At 44.4% G+C, this 18,409-nt stretch overlaps 1 protein-coding gene across 4 annotated transcripts in view; it reads left to right on the top strand.

Annotated features, from left to right (window-relative positions):
- Positions 1–18,409, top strand: part of LOC121271778 (filamin-A-interacting protein 1-like) — a 327,233-nt gene that overhangs the window by 221,523 nt on the left and 87,301 nt on the right. The window contains exon 1 of one of the 4 annotated variants that reach the window (XM_041178072.1): positions 7,599–7,761. The exons of the other annotated variants lie outside the window; for them this stretch is intronic. The gene's annotated coding sequence lies outside the window, so the exon portion shown is untranslated. Of the gene's footprint in view, positions 1–7,598; positions 7,762–18,409 lie in introns of those variants that run through there. 4 annotated transcript variants of the gene reach the window in all.

The raw sequence follows: 18,409 nt of genomic DNA, 5'->3' as shown, positions 1-18,409 counted from the left end.
TGGCAAGTAACTCACCTCCTGACTCCCCAAAGCCTGTGCAACGTCTACAAGGCACAAGTCAGGAGTGTGATGGAATACTCTCCGCTTGCCTGGATGAGTGCAGCTCCAACAGCACTCAAGAAGTTTGACACCATTCAAGACAAAGCAGCTGGCTTGATTGGCACCCCATTCACAAACATCCACTCCCTCCAGCATTGATGCACAGTGTGTACCATCTACAAGATACACTGCAAAAACTCACCAAGGCTCCTTAGGCAGCACCTTCCAAACCCACGACCGCTACCATCTAAAAGGACAAAGGCAGCAGACACATGGGAACACCACCACTGGAAGTTTCCCTCCAAGCCACTGATGTTGTGACTTGGAAATATATTGCTGTTCCTTCACTGTCACTGGGTCAAAACCCTGGAACTCCCTCCCTAACAGCACTGTGGGTGTACCTACACCACAGGGACTGCAGTGGTTCAAGAAGGCTGCTCACTACTACCGCCCCAAGGGCAATTAGGGATGGAAAATAAATGCTGGCCTAGCCAGCGACACCCATATCCGGTAAATTAATAAATAAAAGATTAAACATTTTAAATATTGCCTCAGCCCATGCCCCAGTTCAGGAAAGGGTAAATATCACCTAATATTCCTTCTCCTGATCACAATCCATTGAACCTTGCCGGGAAGTATGAAGATATGGAGCCAGATTTTTCCATCTCAACGCTGGCTCAGGCTGCTAAAAACTGATGCAGGTTGGACCATAACTTTAAATTTCCCAGTTGATTCCTACTGGCCATCATTTTGACTGGCATGGGAAACATGGCAGGTCACAACCTGACGTGCACTCAAAGTGATGTCAGGTTCAACTTTGAAATGCCTGCCTCAATTTTCAATTTTCCTGAGTTTGAGATCTTCAGCAATGTGGGTGGGTTCCTGAAGCCTGTGTGAAGCAAGTCAGGTCAGTCATTTCGTGAACTTCAAGGAAAGCCCTTACAGGAGTCATGAGCATTCTGACAAGTAGGTTTAAAAGATTTTGCCAACTTCAAATGTTATAATAGATGCTGTATGATACGTTAAGTAGGTTTTTGATGCATTGATTAATCATAGGCCTCTGTCCTTAAAAACTAAATGGCCATTAAATTGACCAGCATCGCGTAAGTGTTCAGATGCATTAGAGTACTTTTGACAGTGGATAAAGTATTCTTCTATATTCAATAGTATTGAGAATCACATATGAAGTGTCATTTGGACCCAGTGCTTTGACTTGTACATTGATTTAAGGTCCAGACACCTATTGATTCTTTGGTGGAAAAATGAAAGATGCCTCGCTTCTTTGTTTGAAAGCCCATCTGCTGAGCCTTTGAAAAAATTGAACAGATGGCTAGCCAACTCCAAAGGTACCATTGTATTGAGATCTGGAGAGTTTTTTTTATACAGTTGTGTAATAGAATCTCATTATGTCTACTTGGCTGGGTTCCAAACCTGACTAATGGATTTAACCCAGCAGGAGTTGTTTACACAGCTGTCAAGAAGACTAAGTTTTGTTAAATTGACAGGTTCATGAGCAGTGAATAAATTGATTTGAAGAGGTTTTTGAATGGCTGATGGTTTAATTTCACAGATTTATGAACATTTAACTTAAGTGAGTTTTTTCAAGTGGAGTTTTAATGGCTATGTGTTTGAGTAACAATTCTATGAACTCCAGAAGAGCTTTATTTTTCAAGCGGCATTTGAATGGATGATTATTTAGTTCATGATAAGACTCCCCAGTGTTATTTTAGGGCTTAAAAGTTTTGTCTATAGTGGATACTGGGTGAGCAGGTATGAAGGATATATGGATGGCACGGCATGGGGGGAACATGGGAGATATGAGTGAGTGTGGAGGGTGCATGGGAGATATGAGTTGGTATGGAGGGGACATGGGAGGATTGGAGGGGTGAGGACTAGGAGGCGTAACAGTCATCCACAGAATGGTGCCAACGTTCCAGTGAATGGAGGTGGGCCTTCTAACCTGCTGGCTTTGGCCTATCTCTGTTCCTATTTTGGACTTACAATGGGAGGCATGTGGCCCCCGACTCCCACTACTTGAGGGAAAATAACATATGCATGTGAGTTCATTTAGAACTTGGGAACGAGATGCAATTCACGAGTCTATCGTGCAAATCCGGCCTATGAAATTTGAGGAGGTTAAGATTGGACTTCAGGTGATGCTCACATATAAAGAATAATTGTGTTGGCAAGCATTTCTTCATATCAAGAGTGGTTCATAATTTGAATAGTCGTCTATATAGGGCAGTTGAAGTGAAAACACTAAAAACATTTGAAAGGCAACTGGGAATGTGATTGGAAGGCAATATTTATGATATCAGGATGAGCTAGTTGTGTCACATGACCTTCCTCATCAGCACCAATCTTTGTGATCTATGCTTATTGTTATAACCTTCATTCAAATATTTAACCAGTTGTTAATCAAATTCCTTTTGAAGGAGTTAATTGGTTCAGTATTATTTCCTTTTCACATGAGTGCATTCTAGATATCTACTCAACATTTTACCACAATGGTTGAATAAAGATTCTGAGAATGCACTGAGGGTGAGAATTTCCCAAACCATGAGCTCAGCAGAGTGACCTAGTGCAAAGCTTCTTCAGAATCACAGGTGAGCAGGGGTTCCCAAAAATGTGAGGCCCAAAAAGATGAAGGCAGCCATTAGCCAATGAGCAGGAAAGGGAAGCTTTCTGAAGGGCATCCTCTCTACACAGTGCAATGTGTGGCTAAGAAGCATTCAATAAATGCACTAGATCTGTTGTCACTACTCTTACGAAACAACATGGTGTCTGCAGATTCAATAGCAACATTTAAAACAGAACTGGATAAATAATTAAAGGAAAAAAATACAGGATTATGGGGAAACAACAGTTTGGAATTAATTAGATAGCTCTACCAAAGAGCTGGTATAGACACAAATGACCTCTTTTTAAATCATTCTTTGATTCTAAGTAGTCTTTCTGCACAGTGAAATTGCAGGCTGTTTGGCTTTAGAGGGAATATGAACTTGTTTTAACACATATTTCCAGCAACAATTGCTGGATAATGATCAGGGACTCTGGTTGATTTTCACTTTCCTAATCCAGAAGCACTGAGTACAATTGTAAATCCTCGACAACCACCAGAAAACAGCACAAAAGGAGAAATCAAGCCTTTCTCAGCTACTTTACTGCCTTAATCATAGAACCATAAGGGGAACCTTTGCTATGTTTTTAGAGGATCAAAGGTTGGCTATGAAAGGGTAAAGTCTATTGCAAACATAATTTTTACTCACAGCTGAACCATTACAAAATCACACCAGTAATGACTGATAATTAAGCAGCTTTCAATTGTTAGTTTTTTTCAGAAATACTTCCTAAACCTTTTTCTTAAACTTTGTAACTGAGTCACTTAAATAGACTATCATAACGACTAAACAAAAAAAATTGGACCATTTAGCAATAAGGGAGTGATAGTTTGTGCTTCTGTCACATAAAGTATATTTTTGTGCAACAGATTAATCATACTCAGTCTGACACCATTACCTCATTTTTCAGGTGTTTAAAAACAAAATGATTGTCTCTTTTTCCAAGGCTGAGATGATTTATTAGTGTATGAGGTAATGCTCTGTAAATAAATAACACTGATGTCAGTTTGTTCAGAGTCTTGTTTTTTGACAGTACAGCACCTTCTTCAATATTCAGCTAACACTTTCCTCATGAAAACTTACACTTAAAAATATCTGCCAACATCAGATTCTTTTTTTTAATTGATGCCCCTTATTCTCTAGGAAGGAAATATTTAGTTTCCTTTCAGATTAATTACTGCATGGAAGGAGGTATGTTTTTTAACAGTTCCGATCCCAAATGGCCCAAGCTCTTCATACCACCAAAAAAGAACTGGAGTTAACTTTCCTGATGCCAGTCCAGTCTCTGAGAAAGATAGAAAGAGAGAGAAAAAGAGAAAGAGAGCAAGAAAGAAAGAGAGTGAGAGAGATAGAGAGAGAGAGAGTGGAAGAGAGAAGGAAAGAGAGAGAGAAAGAAAGAAAGGGAGAAAAAGAAAAAGAATGAAAGAGAGAGAGGGAGAAAGAAAGAGAGAGAGGGAGAAAGAAAGAGAGAGGAAGGAAGAAAGAGAAAGAAAGATAGAAAGAAAGAGAGAGACAGAAAGGGAGAGATGGAGAGAAGGAAGGTAAAAGAAAAAGGGAAAGTGAAGGAAAGGAAGAAATTAAACTTGCATTTATAGAGCACCTTTAACAACCATGGGATTTCTCAACACGTTTTACAATCAATGAAGCACTTTTTGAAGGATAGTCACTGTTGTAATGTAGGGAATTTAGTAGCCAATTTGCACTCCGCAAGTTCTCAGAAAGAGTAATCTGATAATGACCAGATGATCTGATTCTGTGATGTTGATTAAGAAATAAATATTGGCCAGGACAATGGGGATAACTCTGGGGCCCCGGGGTCATTTAGGTTCACCTGAGGGGGCAGACAGGACCACAGTTTAATGTCTGATCCAAATGACTCCTGCAGCTTTCTTAATATTCATTCACGGAATGTGGGCATCATCGGGAAGGCCAGAATTTATTGCATTCAAATTACCCTTGAGAAGGTTGTGGTGAGCCACCCTCTTGAACTGGCTGTTGTCCATATGGTGTTGGTACACCCACAGAGCTATTAGGGAGGGAATTCCAGGCTTTTGACCAAACAACATTGAAGAAATGGTGATATATTTCCAAGCAAGGATGGTATGTGGCTTGGAGGGGAACTTGGAGGTGGTGGTCTTCCAATGTGTCCTTGCACTTCCAGGTGGTAGAAGCCACAGATTTCAGAGGTGTTGTTGAAGAAGCTTTAGTGAGTTTTTGCATTGCATCTTGTAGATACCACACACTGCAGCCACAGTACACCAGTGGTGGGGTTTAGGAGGGGGGAGGGTGCACAGGTGAATGTTTAAGGTGGTGGTTCAAGTGCCACCTGAGTGGGCTGCTTTGTCCTGGATGGTATTGAGCTTCTTGAGTGTTTTTGGCCCCTCATACCCTCCTGCTAACTCTTACATGGTCATTCACCCTGTATACAATCTAGAACCAGTGAACCCTTTAGTAACAATTGCATGTGTGAAGCTGCTTAAAAACACCATTCATAATCTTCTTAAAAAAACTAATGTTGCTATAGCCCTATAAAAGCCTCAATCAACCACATCTTTAAAGTATGAATATCAGAAGCTATCTCTCATCTTGTGCAAATGAACCCTGAGACATTGACAAAACCCTCACTTTATTCACTTTTCAAGAACTGCTTTATCAAATTCAGGGTCGCAGGGAATTGGAGTCTATTCCAACAGGCAATGGGTGCTAGGCAGGTTGCACCCAGGACAGGACACCAGTCCATCACAGGGATTGACAAAACAGATACAGAAAAATAGCTTATTATAACATCTTAAAGCTGTCAATCAAGTAAAGTTTTCACTTCTTTGCATCCGCGTCAATGTAGTTAACCCCTTTATGGGGGTTTGGGCTCTCAGCCAGCTTGGGAGTGAGTTAGGGGCATGTGTTGGCATGGAGGAGCATGGGTAAAACCTTTTGACCTTACCTTTCAAAAGATTCCCAAATCCAAAGTATGGTTCATGACTCCTCTGAGGGGCCGGGAACCGCAAGTCATGGAGAAGCTGGCCTGATCCCACAAGAATTTCAGGGAGCTAAGAGACACCAGCCCCCGGCACTCTCGGCCAGGTCGAGAGTGCATGGTGCAAGCTTGTTACCTGCACCACCAAAACGTAGGGCACTGAGAATGAGGCTGGGAATCCAGAAGCCGGTCCCACCCACCATTTTTAAATGGTTCCAGAATCCTTATGGCTCCTCAAAAATCCAGCCCACCTTGGTGTACATGTCCATAGATTCCTGAAGGCAGTAGCACAAGTAGATAAGGTGGTTAAGAAGGCAAATGGGATACTTGCCTTTATTGGCCAAGGCATAGAGTATTAGACAAGGAGGTTATGTTGGAGCTGTGTGGAATGTTGGTTGGGTCACAGCTGGAGTGCTGTGTGCAGTTCTGGTCACCACCCTATAGGAAGGATGTGATTGCACTGCAAAGGGTGCAAAGGAGATTCATCAGGATGTTGCCTGGGCTGGAGCATTTCATCTATGAGGAGAGACTGGATAGGCTGAAGTTGTTTACCTTGGAGCAGAGAAGGCTGAGGTCAGACCTGATAGAGGTATACAGGATTATGAGAGACATGGATAGGGTAGATAGGAAGAAACTTTTCCTCTTAGCGGAGGTGTCAATAACCATTTAAGGTAGTCAATAGGAGGTTTAGAGGGGATTTGAGGAAAAGTTTTTTCACCCAGAAAATGGTTGAAATCTGGAACACCCTGAGGGGGTGGCAGAGGCAGGAACCCTCACAACATTTAAGAAGTATCTAGTTGAGCACTTGAAACACCATAACATACAAAGCTATGAGCCAAGTGCTGGAAAATGGGATTAGAATAGATAGGTGCTTAAAAACAAAAAACTGTGGATGCTGGAAATCCAAAACAAAAACAGAATTACCTGGAAAAACTCAGCAGGTCTGTTAGCATCAGCGGAGAAGAAAAGAGTTGACGTTTCAAGTCCTCATGACCCTTCAGCAGAACTGGGTGAATCCAAGGAGAGGGGTGAAATTTAAGCTGGTTTAAGGTGGGGTGGGGTTGGGTGGGGGGAGAGAAGTGCTTGATGGCTAGCATGGATACTGTGGGCCAAAGGGCTTGTTTCTGTGCTGTATAACTCTGTATAATGTTCTCCAAATATCTTTGCTGGCATTCCTCCCTCAACCAATACTGCCAAATAAATTAATTGGTCACTCACTTAATTTACTGTTGAAGGATATTGCTGTGTACAAATTGGCTACCATGTTTGCCTACAAAGTGTCAGTGGTTATACTTCAAAGGTATTTGGTTGGAAAACACTTTATGTGTACATTTTGGCCATTTTAAAATATTCAAAAATTAAACTGTGTTTGAGGCACCACAGATTCTCCAATTCTAGTCAAAATCTGAATAAAACTAGTCTGGTAGAGACTGAGCTTCTACACAAATAATATTGAGATATAGTAAGGATTTAATGATAGGCAGTTTGAGTATCAAAGATTACACAACAATTGCAAGCAAGAGAAATGTGCACCCCATTAGCACACAATTAAACTAAATCAAGCATCCACCTTTTGTCTATTGGGGCTGGAAGCATATAAGCCATGCAGTTTTCTGATGCAAACAACTAAAACTCATCCTGCCTTTTTAAAAAGTACTAAATAGGGTTACACAGAGCTTGACTTTTATTGACAGCAAATGAATGAAGTTAAAGACAGGCAAAGTTCAGTGAACAAGCCCTTTTTACCACACCACCCCCCCCCCCCCACCCCACCCCTCAAAAAGCTCCCTGTTCACTATTACAAATGTAGCCTAGCTTGGGATTTAAGTTTTGTTTCAGCCGGATTCTTCTGTTAGTTCAAACTGCTTGCACTCAGAGCTAAAACTCCGCCTTCGTATTGACCAAAGTAAATTTGTACAATGCTGCCCCATATAAGGAAGGGATGACATCATTAGTTCTTGGTCCAGGACTTCTACATACTGTAAAATTCACCTTTCATAATGACATGGCTGGAATGTTATGGTTAATTCCCAGTGGGGTAGGGACCAGTGCTTGCTTGGTCTGTGAGCACAGTTTAATGTAGTGAAAGTTGCTCAGGCTTGGAGTTAACTGTATCCTACCTCCAAGGTAAGAAAAGAGCTCTCATTTTTTCCTCTCTCCCTTGTTTTGGATTTAAGCTCCTATGCACAGTGTACCTTTTCTGTCTGCTGGGGATGTAAGCAGATAAACTAACCTAGCAACTGAATTAAGTGCTAGGGAGTTCAGTAGCTATTACAGAATATATTACCAGTTGAACAAAGTTTTCTGTTCTGGGATGAATGTTCATTTGCTGTGTTTGTAGGGAGTCTAGTAAATGTCCTCAACTGACTTGCCTGTTTGATTTTTATGTGGGATCTCTGGATGCTTCCTTTCCTTTCACAACTCTGCTTACTCAAGCTTCACCCTGAGGATCAGAGGAGAGTACACTTGTTTAATTGAAATCTCCTTTGTTTAATTGAAATCTCCTTTATTTAATTGAAATCTCCTTTGTTCTTTAATTTCTTTCAGATGCAGTTCCCAATATTCCTGCTTTCACATTGTGCTGTCGTGTTTTTGCTTTTTCTTAAAGGTTTTCTTATTTAGTTTGCTGTGCTGTTAGAATTCCTACCTCTCTCACATATACACAACTGATAAAAGTTTTCTTTAAAATGGGGGGTGGGGGGTGCTGGGAGGAGGCACTTCTGTTGACAATTAATGCAGGAAAAATGCTTCAAGGTTGGGAGATTTGTAACTGAAGATTTCAAGTTATTCTAATGTGTATTGATCAAGCAATTATCTTTTAAGGTTGTACTCTTTGTATTTGGGTGGTAGTTTGTGTGCGCATATTGTAAGCAGTAGGTTTCTTAGCATGAGGTAATTCTTAAATATTAATAATTAATATAAGGTTGCAGCCTGTGCCAGTTTTGCTGCATGGTGCCCACTAAGGTGAAATTGACCAGTTCTGACTTTTTACTTTCTGGTTTGCGCTTGTTCAGATAAAAACAGCTGTAAGTGTGTATATGTCTGAGTAAAATGTACTTGGTTTTTTATTTAAATACGCTGCTAGTTTGTATTGGATAGTTCTGAGTGTAACTTTTTTTTACATTTGAAAGAGTGCTGTCAATATCTGACTCCTTGAGCTCTTGCCACCAACAACAGTTTACCCAACCTCCAGAGACTAGCATTTCAATTGGCCTTACCGACTGCTAGAGGGTTGCCACTTATCACAAAGTGCACTGAGTTGGATTGTCACCACAACAACACTGCCCACCCACCTGCACCATCCCTCCACCACCGCCCCCCCCAAATAAACCTGCCTTTTAGTCTTGAATATTGTACGTCGTCTTTTCCCCAACTGGCCTCTGTTCTGTTGAAGGATCATGAGGACTCGAAACGTCAACTCTTTTCTTCTCCACCGGTGCTGCCAGACCTGCTGAGTTTTTCCAGGTCATTCTGTTTTTGTTTTGGATTTCTAGCATCCGCAGTTTTTTGTTTTTCTCTGTTGGAGCTGTGCTATCAGCTAAAGTAAACTGTGGGGGATGTTGCACAAATATGGTGGGCTCTATTTGTGTGCCAATTCACTGGGACCCTCATAACTCTGAAAGATAGGACCAGGTTTGCTGAACTATTTGTGCAAAAGCAGAACCAGCAGAGCTGTGTGCCATTCTTGCTGATACTCATGCTATGTGGCTATGCTTTTCAATTTAAGGTATCCATTGTGTGTTCAAGAAAGCTTTTCTTTTAGTTGTAAGTGATTATGGTCCATGGAATCCCCTTTACAGTTAATCATTAAGATGGTGGTATCAGTTGCTGACTCTAAGTGCAGGATTCCTCCGCAGGCCTCAGGACCCTACTATCAGGCTCAAATATGTGTGGGGAAACAGTCATTCATTTGTGATCTCCTCTGAATTGGCCAATTAGTGGCTCTCGAAGCTGGAGGGCTTCCTATTGGCCCTCCAGCTTGGTAGAAACAGAACTTGGCCCTTTCAGAGGGCCCCAACGTAGAGATGTCCCCTCTCTAAATTAAATAATGGCCTCAGCAGCTGGGTCACCATTGTAGAGGGGAGTATTTCCATGGGGCAGCCTGAAGCCTAGCGGAAAAGAGAGCCTCTTATGTTGTCTAGAGCATTGGTCCCCAGTCTGCTTTGAGAGACTATCTTCAGGTAGCTACATTGTTGTCTGTGCCTCCTGGGACTGGAGACTGACTGGAAAATTCCAGTCAGCCTCTAACAATAGGTCTTTAACAAGGTGAATTGGGTGCTCATCGCTTGCGGGTGGGTAGGCCTGTAGACTCTCCCCCCACCTGCCCCGCCCCCCCCATCTTATCTCCAGGAAAATAGCCCAGGGACAGGATGGAGCCAGGGTGCTGCTGCATGCCTGCCCCCAATGGGGCCTAAAAAATGTACCTCCCAACTGAAGCAAGTTATACTGTTCCTGGTAATATTATTTAAGAAGTTTTAAGGGATGGATGGACTATCCTATAATTGTGATTCAACTGCACAATGGTCTCACACAATTTGTGTAATTTCAGGAATGGACCAGACAAAACATGCCCCATGATCCTGACTTTGTTCTGATACAATGAGCTGAAGTTGGTTATGTGCCTATACTGCTCTCATAGCTTTGCTGTTGCCTAAAATCTAAGCCATGCTAACACTAAAAGTGTGATCCAACTTTAATCTGCCAGTGTACAATTGAAGGCTGCAACTTGGGTATTTGAGTTGCCACCTGATCACCAGCAGAGACAGCTATTTTCAAACTGGTGCCCGTTGATTTTATAATATGGTGGTTGTTTTATTTTAAATAGCATCTGATTTATGGAAAGAGAAACTGTAAAGCCCCTGCTGAAAACTTACCCTCTCCTAATGTTGGAATCAGCGACAGGCTCTTTGGCTTCTGTGCTATATGTTGAATGGTGGGAGAGGGTCGGCAGTTGAAGTCACAGAAACATTAGTCCTTCTATAGGTGTGCATGCCTTCTTATCACCTGGTGTATGAAAGTGATTATGTTAAATTGAAGCCCACATGTATTAGCAATTGAGATAGGACTGCAGAGAATTTGGCTGGAATTTACTGCCCCTGCAAGAGATGAGAAAGGAGGCAAGCTGGCCTGAATTTGGTGAGCTTGCATCAGATCCGATGCTTTTACGCCTCTGCTGGTAATAAGTTCTGGGTGGGAAGGCCCATGGTCGACCTTCCTGTTCCGCCTCCACTTGAGTCCCTTGAGTGGTCAGTTAACCACCGCTTAGGGCCTCTTCCCACCTCCGCTGCAACCATCCCAGCTCCAAGCGGGCCTGCCAACATGTGGCCTGCACACCTGGTAGAACTGTGGAGGCTGCATGTCAGCTTATCGGGTGTGCAGGGGGTGCATCCCTCGATCTGCAGTAATTGTGCAAGATCAAGGGCAGGGGTCTGGCTGCTGACTGCACCCCGTTCTGCTGACCCCCATGGTCTGCCTCTTCCCATGACCCCCATCCTGAGAGACACCAACCCACCTCAACAGCCCTTACCTTTTTCCTGGGCTGCTCCGGGGGGGCGGCGTTCCAGGAACAGACATAGCCTCCTCCATGGTGCTGCCAAGAGTAAGAGCTACAAGCCTCTGATTGGACAGCAGCTCTTGGTGGGTGGGTGGTTTCCTTCTGGGGTCCTCAGTCTGGAGGAAGGCCCAATGCAGTCCACCTAACTGCCGGATAGGTAGAAGATATAGTGGGTCTTCCTCCTCGGGGCCAGCATGGGTGTCTTGCTGCTTTTTCAGGCAGCAAGTGAGACACCTGAGAATGGAGGATTCTGCCCTTTTTAATAAAGTTTTGAACATATAGCTGAAATTTCCTTGCATGAGAGAAAATGTTAATATTTGTTTCTACGTCAACAGTTCTCATTAAACACCAATAAAGGAAACATCAATAAAGGACAGAATTTCCCTATGGACTTCTGAACCCCGCCATCAGGCTCTTTTTGGGGTCCGAGGCTTGCACTCTTAAGGAAACAGTCACTCAGTGTGACCTTCCCTGGTGCAGCCACTAATGGCCAGAGGGTTGGCTTGCTGTCCAATTAAGGCCACAGGTAGGGTCTGGCCCTCCAACTTCCAGTTAGAGGCCTTCCAGCTTGAATGCAGCATCAGGATGGAAAGGAAGGTAAGTGAGGGAGAGGCTGCTTCAAAATGGAGGCGTGCCTCTCCTACTCTTTTGCAGCCAGGTCACCACTGTAGTTTAGGGATGGGTGGAGGGACCGAGGGGGAACCCCTCTACAGAGCAGGCTGGGAGGACCTTTAAGCCTGCTAGAAGGCACCCTGATCTGCCTTCAGGCAGCTGGACGACTACTCGCTGTCTCTGAGAATCTGGAGGCCAACTGGAAAATTCAAATCGGCCTCTGTTAACTGGCATCAATAGGTCATTAATTACTTTAATCAGCTACCCACCACATGCAAGCAGGTAGACCTGCCAACAAATCACTACCCCATATCTGATCCTGCCTCTGGGGAAATGGCCAGAGGATGGGATGGAGACAGGGAAACTGTACGTCACCCAATGGTCCTAGTTTAACTTCCGCTGCCTCTATTTCTGGCCCTGGCAGGGCGGCAGAAGGCAACCTGAGCTGTGCATGCATGTTCATGTTTATATGATTAGAAAGGCGGAAAGAAAAGAGCAAAGAGGGCACAACTTCAAATTTTTTCCACATAGCAAGGCCTTGGCAATCGGGGCACTTTGAAACTAAAAGGTCTCATTAATTCAAACAGTGGAGCTGTGCCATGCTTATGGTAAATTTATAAATGAGGATTACTAACAAAGATGTCTGTAAAATGGTTTGGATTTTTGGCTCCAGTGCTATAATGGGCTTGATTTTCACCAAGTCAGGATGACTATTCCAGGATTCCTGACCCCATTTCAAGGGTTCCAGATTTTCAGGAGTGCCTTTTAAGAATGCGGGTGGTTCGTGTCAGAAGCCCGCACACTACATTCCTGACCTAGTCGGCTCCATTGTGGGGATAGGCATGTCCTAGCCCTCCCCAATTTTCATGGAGTCGGCCTTGTTTTCAAAGAATTGCAGTTCACAACATCTCCAAGGTATTGTGGATCATAGTCTGTGTGAGGGGACCTTTTTTTTTTGAAGATAAGTTTTTAAAAAGGTCCTCCTTATGAGCCACCCTCATACCAAGGTATGCCCCCAAACAACCCCCATGGCACCTTATGCTTCCAATCCAGGTAAGCTCCCCGGTCAACCCCTTTGGCCCCTTATGCCAAGCTGTGGCAGTTCCATGCTTGTTGACCCACTGGTGTACATTTATAGAACCAATGAACCCTATAGGATGTGTATTTTAAAATTTTTAAAATGTTGTTCATAACTTTCACTTTTTTAAAGAAAGACCTTTGACACTTTTATTGCCCTGTAGTATCACCCAGACCATTTAAAGTTTCATTAGCTGAAACTCCAAGCACTCAAAACCTCCTAAACTTGTGAAAATAAACATTGTGCAATTGGCAACACAGATCAGAGAACCAGAGCTGTCAATCAAGAAATGTCTTCCCTGGGGCTCAGCTGTTTCAATGTGGATTTCTGGGCTCTCAATCAAGCCTCATTATATATTCTTAGCTGAGGGCCCAGACATCCATTACAGTATACATTTTTCTCAAGGTGGGCAGGTTGAGACGGAAAATTTCCTGACTTCCACTACCTGCCTCGAGGATGACCATCTAGTCCAATGTATTTTGTTCCTCTTTAAGCCTGTTTCTTCATTGAGTGAGGAACAATTTAGGCTATTTCCTGTACTGTTACTGTAGAGAATAGTGTGAATTTAGTCAATAAGACTATGTGGCTGTATTTTCCACCTGGAGGTGGATAGCAGGAGTCAGGAAATTGCCTGGCTTGGTGGATCCACCAAGGGCAAAGGTTCCTCGAACAGCACAATTTATTCTCCAGAGTAGGGGATGGGGAGAAAGGTGGCAGGTATGTTCTTTCCCCAGTTGATTCATAGGACTGTACGCAGATCAAAGGTGGCCACAGGCTGCTGAGTGCTGAGGCTGGCTTAAGGCCTGCCACAGTTCTCTGGGACTTTGTCCCAGTTGGTTCAATATTAGGCCCACTAGCTGTCACTCCTCACCTCCCCACTCGCTCTCCATGCCAGCTCATGACCCCACCCACCCTTAATGGCCTGTCATATCCTCCATGATAACCCCTTATCACCCCTATGCCAACCTGGTATCAACTCATTCCAACCCATGTCTCCCCCCGCCCCCAACCCTTTGCCCTTGCACGATCCATGCAACTTGTCCAATATCCAGCACAAGTAGGCCTCAGAAGCCATGCTGAGATGAAATAAAATAGTTCTAAGTATCAACTACAGACTTGTGTGTATATATAGAAAAAAAACTTTTTTTATGAAAGCCCATTCTATATAGTTAAAATCCCTCAAGTACTTAATTCCAATAAAGCAAACATTTGTATTCATGACCCCACATCAAAGACAGCTAATCTTTTAATAACCTCTTTGAGCTGTCAATCGAACTGTGAACTTTACAGAGATAAAACCAAACACATCTTCCCTTCACCCCCCCAGTGGCATTCCATAGGGATCATTCCCTCTGGGACACCCTGGTCCACTCCTCCATCATCCCCTACTCCTCAACCCCCACCCACAGTACCTGCCCATTCATATGCAAAAGATGCAACACCTGCCTCTTCACTTCCTCTCTCCTCATCATCCAAGGGCCCAAACACTCCTTTCAAGTGAAGCAGTGTTTCGCTTGCATTTCCCCCAACTTAGTCTACTGCATTCGTTGCTTCCAATGCGGTCTCCTCTACATTGGAGAGACCAAACGCAAACTGGGCGATCGCTTTGCAGAACACCTGCGGTCTGTCCACAAGAAAGACCCAGACCTCCCTGTCGTTTGCCATTTTAACACTCCACCCTGTTGTCTTGCCCAAATGTCTGTCCTTGGCTTGCTGCATTGTTCCAGTGAAGCTCAATGCAAACTGGAGGAACAGCACCTCATCTTCCGACTAGGCACGTTACAGCCTTCCGGACTGAATATTGAATTCAATAACTTTAGATCTTGAACTCCCTCCTCCATCCCCACCCCCTTTGTGTTTCTTCCCCCTCCCTTTTGTTTTTTCCAATAATTTATATAGATTTTTCTTTTGCCACCTATTTCCATTATTTTTAAATCTATACCTTTTATGCCCTTTTAGTCTTATTTCACCCCACCCCCCCACTAGAGCTGTACTTTGCATGTCCTGCCATCCATTCTTAATTAGCACATTCTTTTAGATAATATCACCACCTTCAACACCTTTGTTCTTTTGTCTGTGACATCTTTTGATTATCTGCTCCTATCACTGCTTGCTTGTCCCTGCAACCACACCCCCCCCACTTTTCTCCCCCCACCTTAAACCAGCTTATATTTTACCCCTCTCCTATTTTTATTTAGTTCTGTTGAAGGGTCACGAGGACTCGAAATGTCAATTTTGTTCTTCTCCGCCGATGCTGCCAGACCTATTGAGTTTTTCCAGGTAATTCTGTTTTTGTTTTGGATTTCCAGCATCTGCAGTTTTTTGTTTTTATCTCTGTGTTTAATTGACTGCCACTTCTCTTCAAGAAATGCTTACCTTGAAGAAGTATTGCACTTCTCTCTGACAGGATTTCCGTATCTCTCTTTTACCTTTTTCACCTTCATTGCTTTCCATTTCTCTCCTGGTGTTTGACAAGGTGTTTACTAAAACCCGCTTTCACAGCCATATTTCCCTTCTCAGTGACTGTCTCCATCTCTGACTTACCCCACATGGATTTTAACTAAAATTCCATCCCTCATGTTTCAAACCTACCCAGGATTACAGGTATCTCCAGGACATAAAACGTTTCTCGGACTGCTGTTCCCGTCGCATTCTGAGATCCACACTCAGTGCCATGTGCTGCCATATGAGCGCACTCGACCTCTCCCTCCAGCTGCACCGCCGCACCCTTTTTCAAAGCTGCACGTGCCCCCAGTTTCATTTTATTCTTCGTCTCATTCAACGCCTCAACAAGAAACATTTTCTCTTTCTCTCAAGTGCTAAGGAACGCAAGCTCCAACAACTCATCAACACCCACCTAGGACCCTCCACCCCTGCCTGTCTCTCCGTCTCCACCCCATCTTCCAATCCCAGCCCTGGCCGTGTATTCACTATACCCCATGACCTTCCCCTCTCCAATGCTGCTCAGCAAAGGACTTAGTTTCATACCCTTACGCCCTCATCTCCATGAATTTTGGGCTCGGCGCGATGCTGAACTCTTCTTTCGCCGTCTTCATCTCCGTGCTCACTTCTTTGGGCGGAAGTCCTCTCCCCGTTCAATGGATCTTTTTACCCACCTCCAATATTCTCCCTCCACCTAGACCCCTCCCTCTGGATTCTTACCTTCTCTTGATCTTTTCATTGAGAACAGTCGGCACAACATAAGTCGTTTCAATTTCTCTGTTCCTCTCACCCATTCTAACCTGTCTCTCTCTGAACTTACTGCACTCCGTTCTCTCAGGTCCAACCCTAACATTGTCATCAAACCCGCTGACAAGGGTGGTGCTATTGTTGTCTGGCGCACTGACCTCTACCACGCGGAGGCTGAGCGTCAACTTGCAGACACTTTTTCCTACTTCTCCCTGGACCATGACCCCACCACTGAACATCAAGCCATTGTTTCCAGGACTGTCACTGACCTCATCTCCTCTGGAGATCTTCCTCCCACAGCTTCCAACCTGATAGTCTCCCAACCTCGGACGGCCCGCTTCTACCTCCTACCCAAAATCCATAAACAGGACTGTCCCGGCAGACCGATCGTGTCAGCCTGTTCCTGCCCCACGGAACTCATTTCTCGTTATCTTGACTCCCTTCTCTCTGCCCTTGTCCAGTCCTTTCCCACCTACATCCGTGATTCCTCTGACACCTTACGTCACATCAACAATTTCCAGTTCCTTGGCCCCAATCGCCTCCTCTTCACTATGGACATCCAATCCCTCTACACCTCCATCCCCAACCAGGATGGTCTGAGGGCTCTCAGCTTCTTCCTCGAACAGAGGCCCGAACAATCCCCATCCACCACTACTCTCCTCCATCTGGCTGAACTTGTTCTCACGCTGAACAATTTCTCCTTTAACTCCTCTCACTTCCTCCAAATAAAAGGTGTGGCTATGGGTACCTGCATGGGCCCCAGCTATGCCTGTCTCTTTATGGGTTATGTGGCACATTCCTTGTTCCAGTCCTACTCCGGCCACCTCCCACAACTCTTTCTCCGGTACATCGATGATTATTTTGGTGCTGCTTCATGCTCTCGTCGGGACCTGGAAAAATTTATTAATTTTGCTTCCAATTTCCACCCCTCCATCATTTTCACATGGTCCATCTCTGACACTTCCCTTCCCTTCCTTGACCTCTGTCTCCATTTCTGGTGATAGACTGTCCACCAATATTCATTACAAGCCTACTGACTCTCACAGCTACCTCGACTACAGCTCCTCACACCCCGCTTCCTGTAAGGACTCCATCCCATTCTCTCAGTTCCTTCGCCTCTGTCGCATCTGTTCTGATGATGCTACCTTCAAAAACTGTTCCTCTGACATGTCCTTCTTCTTCCTTAACCGAGGCTTTCCACCCACGGTTGTTGGACAGGGCCCTCAACCGTGTCTGGCCCATCTCCCGCGCCCTCACGCCTTCTCCTCCCTCCCAGAAACATGATAGGGTCCCCCTTGTCCTCACTTATCACCCCACCAGCCTCCGCATTCAAAGCATCATCCTCCACCATTTCCGCCAAATGCAGCATGATGCCACCACCAAACACATCTTCCCTTCGCCCCCCCCGACGGCATTCCATAGGGATCATTCTCTCTGGGACACCCTCGTCCACTCCTCTATCACCCCCTACTCCTCAACTCCCAACCACTGCACCTTCCTAGGCATACGCAAAAGATGCAACACCTGCCCCTTCACTTCCTCTCTCCTCATCGTCCAAGGGCCCAAACACTCCTTTCAAGTGAAGCAGCATTTCACTTGCATTTCCCCCAATTTAGCCTACTGCATTTGTTGCTCCCAATGCGGTTTCCTCTACATGGGAGAGACCAAACGCAAACTGGGCGATCGCTTTGCAGAACACCTGCGGTCTGTCCGCAAGAAAGACCCAGACCTCCCTGTCGTTTGCCATTTTAACACTCCACCCTGTTGTCTTGCCCGCATGTCTGTCCTTGGCTTGCTGCATTGTTCCAGTGAAGCTCAATGCAAACTAGAGGAACAGCACCTCATCTTTAGACTAGGTACTTTACAGCCTTCTGCACTGAATATTGAATTCAATAACTTTAGATCTTGAACTCCCTCCTCCATCCCCATCCCCTTTCCATTTCTTCCCCCTCACTTTTGTTTTTTCCAATAATTTATGTAGATTTTTCTTTTCCCACCTATTTCCATTATTTTTAAATCTATACCTTTTATGCCCTTTTAGTCTTATTTCACCCCACCCCCACTAGAGCTGTACTTTGCGTGTCCTGCCATCCATTCTTAATAAGCACATTCTTTTAGATGATATCACCACCTTCAACACGTCTTTGTTCTTTTGTCTGTGACATCTTTTGATTATCTGCTCCTATCACTGCTTGCTTGTCCCTACAACCACCCCCCCCACCTTAAACCAGCTTATATTTCCCCCCTCTCCTACCTTCACTTAGTTCTGTTGAAGGGTCATGAGGACTCGAAATGTCAACTTTGTTCTTCTCCACCGTTGCTGCCAGACCTGCTGAGTTTTT

Source organism: Carcharodon carcharias, chromosome 2 (assembly GCF_017639515.1).
Source record: "Carcharodon carcharias isolate sCarCar2 chromosome 2, sCarCar2.pri, whole genome shotgun sequence".
NCBI lineage: Eukaryota > Metazoa > Chordata > Chondrichthyes > Lamniformes > Lamnidae > Carcharodon > Carcharodon carcharias.
Note: the sequence above shows the minus strand (reverse complement) of the source record. Positions and strands in the feature narration are given on the sequence as shown.